Source organism: Penaeus chinensis, chromosome 18 (genome assembly GCF_019202785.1).
Source record: "Penaeus chinensis breed Huanghai No. 1 chromosome 18, ASM1920278v2, whole genome shotgun sequence".
Taxonomy (NCBI): domain Eukaryota; kingdom Metazoa; phylum Arthropoda; class Malacostraca; order Decapoda; family Penaeidae; genus Penaeus; species Penaeus chinensis.
In genome coordinates, this window is record NC_061836.1 from 9,724,376 (window position 1) to 9,731,875 (window position 7,500).

Here is a 7,500-nt window from a genome sequence, read left to right on the forward strand (position 1 = left end):
AATGAAATTTAAAAATGACACTAAAAGCAAAGACATCTGATGAAGACGAAGACACAGACGCAAGACACTGAATCCACTTGCTTAATTTATCAACGGAGGAAAAGAGCGACGGCCGAGTGAGTGTTGCCCGCTCTTCCTCATCACTGATGCCAGGCGCTCACACACACACGCACGTCTCTGGTTCTCACACAGGGTTTTATGAGTGTGGAACGAGGTGGAGGTGGAGATGTCGGGGCACAAAACCCCTCCCCTTAAACCCCCTCCCATTCTGGCCCCTCTCCCCCTATATCCCCCACCTCTTAAACCCCCTCCCATTCTGGCCCCTCTCCCCCTATATCCCCCTCCCCTTACCTCCCCTCTCCCTATACTCCCTCTCCTCGCCTCCCTCGAGCCCTCCCCTCCCCCGGTCCCACCCTCACTAGTGCCAGGTCGGTGCCAAGCGGTGACACAAGGGCAGAAGCTACATTAGAGATGAAGCCAAAGTTAGAAAGAGTTTAGTGACGGGACTTAACTCACAGATTAACACAAAGGGGCGTTACTCTCCTAGCCGTATATAAATGACACAGAGATCAGGTTTCCGTCGTTTACATATATGACCTGTATGTCTCTCTTTAGAGTTCCCAAAGAGATTCTGACAGTAGGACGTTGCTACACTCCATAAGGCCGAATGTCGCTTGCGTTCTATCAACACTGCTTGGAATGCTAAACTAATCAAATCTGTGTCATATGGACACTATAACAACGTGCATTTTAAATCAACTTGATTTCTCTATTCAAGGGCGATCAAAAGCGAACGAATTTAAATTAACAGTACTTTTTAAGGTGAGGGGAACTATCAATCATGCAAACTGACCGTGACACCGTATAAAATTTAAGAAAAATTAAGTCATGTAAGGCTAAGATCTCTTGGGTTTGGGGTGGGGTGGGGGTGTTACACGTGTCGGGCAAGAAAGGTGCCTTCTGTCATGATTTGCCACGTTAAATACACGTGATAGAAGTCGAGGATGCAAAACAGAAATGCACATAACAGATATAATAAAAGAAGGAAGTGGAAATATGCGTCTGAATGTCAAAAGGTTAGTTGATATCGCCATGACACAAGTATTTTAAATGTCTGGTACCTCAAACACTCCTAATTTACTTAAAGACAGACTGACAAGCGCACTATATGACAGGATAGAGTGGAGGGAGAGGCACTAATCCCGCTTGTCACTTTAAATGCCTTCTATTTCTTACCATACTTACAAATCATGTGTAACTAATTACCTTATGGACACTAAGTAAAGGTCCATTAGCGCGCGCGCGTGTGTGTGTGTGTGTGTGTGTGTGTGTGTGTGTGTGTGTGTGTGTGTGTGTGTGTGTGTGTGTGTGTGTGTGTGTGTGTGTGTGTGTGTGTGTGTGTGTGTGTGTGTGTGTGTGTGTGTGGTGTGCGTGCGCGCGTTTGTAAATCATATATTGTATTTTTGTTAGATTCCTTTTTCTATGTATTTTTATGTAAGTGTATGTATGTGAGTGTTTGCGTGAGTGCGTTACGAAGTACTGCACTGTATAAACATGAACTCTTGCTTATGCTTACCATAATGCATAAAATATCCCGACGCCATTTTGAAGCCTGAATTTATACATACATCATACGAAGCCTACCATTGTGGCTCAACTAGCATACGGGCGCACAGGCATCCATCATAATCTGTTTACAACCGCTGGTGAGTCGGCGACCTGAGAACACCTGACTCCGAGTATGATGAATGACTCAATGGTCGGCGTGTCAGAGTCATTTAGGCCTACACGGGGGATGGTCACCATGCATTTGACAAGCGTTCGGACAAATGGCCTTATTTCAAAGATTTTATCTTGATCTTATCGTGGGAGGACTGTTATTTCTGTCATTTCTATCTGCGTTTGTATTTCTTTCGTTGCGTTTGTGTTCTTCTGAATTTGCGAAAAAGAGAAATATTAGAAATAATAAATCAATAACATCCGTCTCTCTACCTATCTAGCAGATACACCTAGCCTAGAATATATATATCCCGAGAATTCAGTGATATTACAGCGCCGGACACGCCTACCCACAGCCCCAAAGACTCCAAACGAACGGAAAAACAACGACAACGAAGCCAAGCCCAAGACGACTCCGGTTAACAATCATCTCTGCTAAGGACGAGGCCAGGTAGAAAAAGACGACCCATGAAGAGGTGGGAGAAGGGCGGGGGAGGTGGGTAAGGGGAGGGGGTGGCACTGCAGCCAAGATCAGACCGCAGTGCCGTTAAGTCCTCTCGCTCAGGTGCTTAATATTCACTTTGGCGGTGTCTCTCCTCCTCGGTTCGCTGGAGAGGGAGAGGGGGTGAAAAAGGTGTAGAGAGGCTGGCAGGGTGTAGAAGGAGAGTTTGGAAAAGAAGAGGGGGAGTGGAAAGGATGGATGAAAAGAGGAGGAACAAAGAGAGAGAGAGAAAGGAGAGGAGAAGGAAATGATGGGGCAGTAGAAAGAGAGTACACGATGGTGGAAGAGATGGAGTAGGAGGCAAGGGTGAGTAGAGATTAGAGAGGAAAAAACGGCAGAGGTAGAGGTGGTGGAGTAAAGAAAGAAGGAAGAGGATGAGCAAGAAGAAGAAGGAAGAGGAAGAGGGGAAAGCGGAGGAGGAGGACAAAGACGAGGAAAAGGACGAGAAGGGGAGGAAGACTGGTAGTAGTCGTTGTTTTAGTAATGGGGGAAGACGAAGAAGAAGACAAAGAAGAAGAAAAAAAAAAAAGGAAAAAGAAGAGGAACGAAAACAAAATCAAGAAAGGAAGAAAAGGGGAAAAAGTACAAGCAGATGAGGAAGAAGCGGGGATCGGAAGAGGAGAGGGCGCAGCAGCAGAAGCCTTGTATGAAAGGTACGCGAGTGTGATACTGGAAAATTTAAAGGAGTGCCGACCCTTTGTCAGCGAGAACCATCAAAAGGTCGTCTCACTGTAGACATTTGGAAAGGCTTCTCGCGGGTGAAATAAAGGCTCTTTAGCAAGACTCTTACATCACCCAAAGTCTAAAAGGCTAAAAAGCCCGGGTGAATTTTCCTCTTAGTAATCATCATATGTAAATCAAGAGAGCGAGTGGGAGAGAGACTTATAATGTAGTTTTCACCGAAGACTAAAATCTCACGTTCGCAATATCTTCATAATCCCCGAGGGGAAAAAAAAATCAGCCTTACAAAAAGCCGAGTCCATAATGCTCGCCAACAAAAAAAAAAAGAAAAAGAGAGAGATAGGAGAGCAATAGATGTACAGACAAATAAAACAAAAAAATAATAATCAATATCAAAATATATAAATAAAAAATTATAAAAAACATTCTAACACAAAACGACACAAGAATAAAGAGAAAGATAACTCTACACCCCCCCCCAAAAAAAAAAAAAAAAAAAAAAAAACACTAACTCAAGACCATAAATCACGTAAGCCATTTAATCTCTGGAGATCCTCTGCTTAAGGCTCCTATCGGCCGGCCCCCAGAGCCCACTCAAACGGTTTCCTTCCAGTTTAAATGAAACATCACTCATGTCTTTGCCAGTTATATCTCTCAGTTATGTTTTTGCGAGTCATGTCTTTGTCAGTCATCTCCCTCTGTCATGTCTTTACGTTACCTCATACATACCCCCCCCCCCCCCCCCCATATTCTATGTGCTTGTAGTCGATACGAAAAAATAACACAATAAATGGATATGATCTTCACACTACAAACGGGTTCTACTACACAAAAATCTAGGCTAAATGGCAGAACAGGAAGAGAAAGAAGAGGAAGATGGTGATGAAAGTAGGGAAACGAGAGAGAGAGAGAGAGAGAGAGAGAGAGAGAGAGAGAGAGAGAGAGAGAGAGAGAGAGAGAGAGAGAGAGAGAGAGAGAGAGAGAGAGAGAGAGAGAGAGAGAGGGAGAGAGAGAGAGGGCGACAGGAGGTGGGGCAGGGGGAAGGGGTAGGGTTGGGGTAAATAGGTCTTCTAGGTGATCCATCTCTGTTATGGCCAACAGTTAGCCTCAGTAACATCATTATTCACTGCCATAACCACAAGGGACGAACAACACTGCGAAGGTTAGGGATTAAAATGGATAATCTAAGACACATATCCTTTATAAAGCCAAAGAGTTAATCCTGTAGACCATGAGCGGAATAATGGGGATACAAAAGAAATGTACAATAAATAACAAACAGATACAAATATAAAAATACAAAATATCAAAAGTAAGAACAAAAAAAAAAAAAACTCAAAGTATTCAACATTTTTAATTAAAACTTCGAAGTCGAATTGCAGTTACTTCCCTCTATCTCATTCTAAATAACCATACCCCATTAAACCAACACGTATATTGAAGCACATAATTACCAAATTAGTGTACGTCCATTCTGCGGACTTGTAAACACTCGACCTACACAACTAATAAGTTCTCCGCTGTACATAAAGTTTGTACCCTTAATTTTTTTACCCCAGAAATCCGCAAACCGTGACGTCTTTCCTCATCTGTGTATCATAAAACATCATCAGGAGGAAAAAATCCCCTTACTGCCCTACGTCCTTCTGTGTCCTTCTCCTGACCTACTTTCTATTCACTGGGTCTTTTTCTCTCGTTCTCTTGCCCTCTCCCTCGTCATTTTGGCCGATATATCTATCTCTCTTATCATCTTATTCCCATATCTTATGGTTATCCACAGATCATTGATCTCTTACTCGCAATCTTTCTCTCTCTCTCTCTCTCTCTCTCTCTCTCTCTCTCTCTCTCTCTCTCTCTCTCTCTCTCTCTCTCTCTCTCTCTCTCTCTCTCTCTCTCTGTCTGTCTTTCTTCTTCTTCTTCTTTCTTCTCTTCCTCTAAAACAAAGACTTCCAAACATTTATTTTTACAATGATTCCTGTAAACACCCTCCCACCATCTGCTCTTCACACTACGTCTTCAGTTTGCATAACGAAAGTCAGTGTTATTATAACAAAAACTGCAAAAGGAAAAAGAAAGAAAGAAATAGCGAGAGGAAGAGATAGATAAATATATGGATTGATAGAAAGACAAATGGATGGGTAAACAGATACGTAGACAAATAAATTGATAGCTCGATGGATAAATGTAAAGATAAAAAAAATGTTCATGTAAATAATTCGCACTCACAGCAGGTCTTGTTCCAGCAAAACGAGGAACACCCACGCAACCAAGCAAGCAAGCAAGCAAGAGCGCAAGACATCTGCTCCACCGGTCGCGTGCCAAGCGCCAAAAAAATACAGGAGCGAATCAACCCAAAACCGAACCAGGTCTCGCATGCAAAATCGCTTCTTTGTTATCCCTTCAAGATGTAGGGATAACAAAACAATTTTTTTTTTTCATTTTCTTTCTTCTCCTTCCTTTTCTCGAGGTTATTTGTTCTACGGTCATCTGGCGGGCCCTTGCTGGGGGTAAGGGAGGAAGGAGGAGAAGAGGGTAAGAGAAGGAAGTAAGGGGGCGGTTGTAAACACTCAGGTAAACGGTTGATAAGGATAAGTTGATAAAAAAGAAAAGAGGAAGAGGAGGAGGATAAGGGATGAAGAATGGAGAGACAAGGGTATTGAGAACCGATATAAAAACGAGAATCAATCACGCATGCACACACACATCACACACACACACACACACACACACACAGAGAGAGAGAGAGAGAGAGAGAGAGAGAGAGAGAGAGAGAGAGAGAGAGAGAGAGAGAGAGAGAGAGAGAGAGAGAAGAGAGAGTCTCTCATATGCCTCCCCCCCAACTCGACTAATAATAGTACGTTCATATTCTGTCAAAGTGATTTTGTGGAGACTTTGCATCATATCACAAAAAACAGTAATTACTTTTTGGGAAAATGATTTTATCGTCCCATCATCGAACTCGCCAATTGATTAATCAGGGATTTTTGTTTTTTTTCCTTGACTGCGAATTATACTTTTAATGCCGCCATTTTGCCATCATATTTTGACGCGGGCACTTTTAGCGTCCCATCATTTTTAACCTTTTTGGGTGAAACTCTCATTTAATGCCATGAATAGTCGTTTACGGCTTCGGATGTCGCATAAATCACGGAATTTGGCGAATTGCTTCCCCAGTGCCAAACAACGCTTCGGTGAGAACGAGGAAATATATTAATTCCACTTGGCCGTAGCCCCCCCTTCCCCCCCTTGGCCGGCCTTGTGTCTCGTTCTCAAAATGTAATTGAGAATTCACGCTACGGCTGTTTCTGTCCCTATTGACTTGAGGAATATTGTTTAATATTCAAGTAGCGACGAAGACATATTCAGGTCCGTCTGGTAGACTTGCAACATGGCAATATCACGTGTGCAACGGATTTAGCTGTCTCGGGGAACGTCGTTTGTCAAAGGCAAGGGCTTGCAATATTGCTGGATTACTATGCAAAGCCGTGTGTCATTTTTGTGAGCGTCGCCGTGTGTGGAGGAAATCGCACTTGACACTTGGTCAGCCGAGGCTGCATCGCGTAATAGCGCTGCAAAAACGACGCATGATTAAGGGCTAAGGTTAAGATGATTTAGGACATAAAAGAATAATATTTTGAAACTGTGTGTGTGTATGTGTTGCGCTGTGTGGCCGCATCTTCGTTTGCGCCCCTTTGTTCGGCAGTCTATCTTCCTTCATGGCCTTTATTTGGTGCGCAGTTCAATATACACATCAATTAAGGAGATATTTAATGAGTGAAGTTATGCAATCAATTACACAGCTTTCACCGTGCGTGAGTAGAGTTGGGTTCGCTGTATCACAGGCTCCAGAGGTTCCCCCAAAATGAGGACGCAACCGCACCCAACACGTCTCAAAAAGGCACATTGAGGACAGCTGACTATATACACGCATAAAAAGGAGCTTCTGCTGGAGACAAGAACAATAGATGGTGTCCCGGACCTCGCTTACGTGAGGAAACACCAGATGATGGAATTAACATATATTTGCGATTCCACAACAACGCTCTTTCGACTCTGCGTGTCTTGACAGCGTCTTTACATGGATATTGAATGTCTTCACGACCTCTTCTTCGCCTTGTATTTGTTTTTACATGCGGCTAAATCTGCCCCTTTAAGAAGCCCAAGGACGAGACACCAGAGAGTTTGTCAGGTGAAGATGGGGCGAGATAACAACAAGCTTCTCATCGGGTATTTTATGTTTTTATATCAAACCTTGGAAACCTATTTTTTCTTGGAAATGGGGCTTGTTATGTGGTTGAAGATGTATGGCTATATAAACATCGGTATGTAGTTTATACCTGGGTGTGTGTGGCTGTGTGGTATTGTAAAACTATTTGCTAATAAAACACAACGCATGCTTTAAAATGTGAGGTTCTGTTTTAGTGCAGACATTTACTAATAAAACAGGGTAAAAAAAAAAAAAAAATGGAAAATATGATTAACATTTTACGACTCCAAAATAACGACATTTTCCACTCCAGCGTCTCATATTATACAAGACTTCGACATTCAACCCGAACAAGGGGTTGTAACCGCCGCCTCCTCCTAAGAATAATTAA

The 7,500-nt window shown here is 42.9% G+C and overlaps 1 protein-coding gene across 5 annotated transcripts in view; it reads right to left on the reverse strand.

Moving 5' to 3' along the window:
- Window positions 1-7,500, reverse strand: part of LOC125034505 (band 7 protein AGAP004871-like) — a 434,532-nt gene that overhangs the window by 110,154 nt on the left and 316,878 nt on the right. The gene's annotated exons all lie outside the window — the stretch shown is intronic.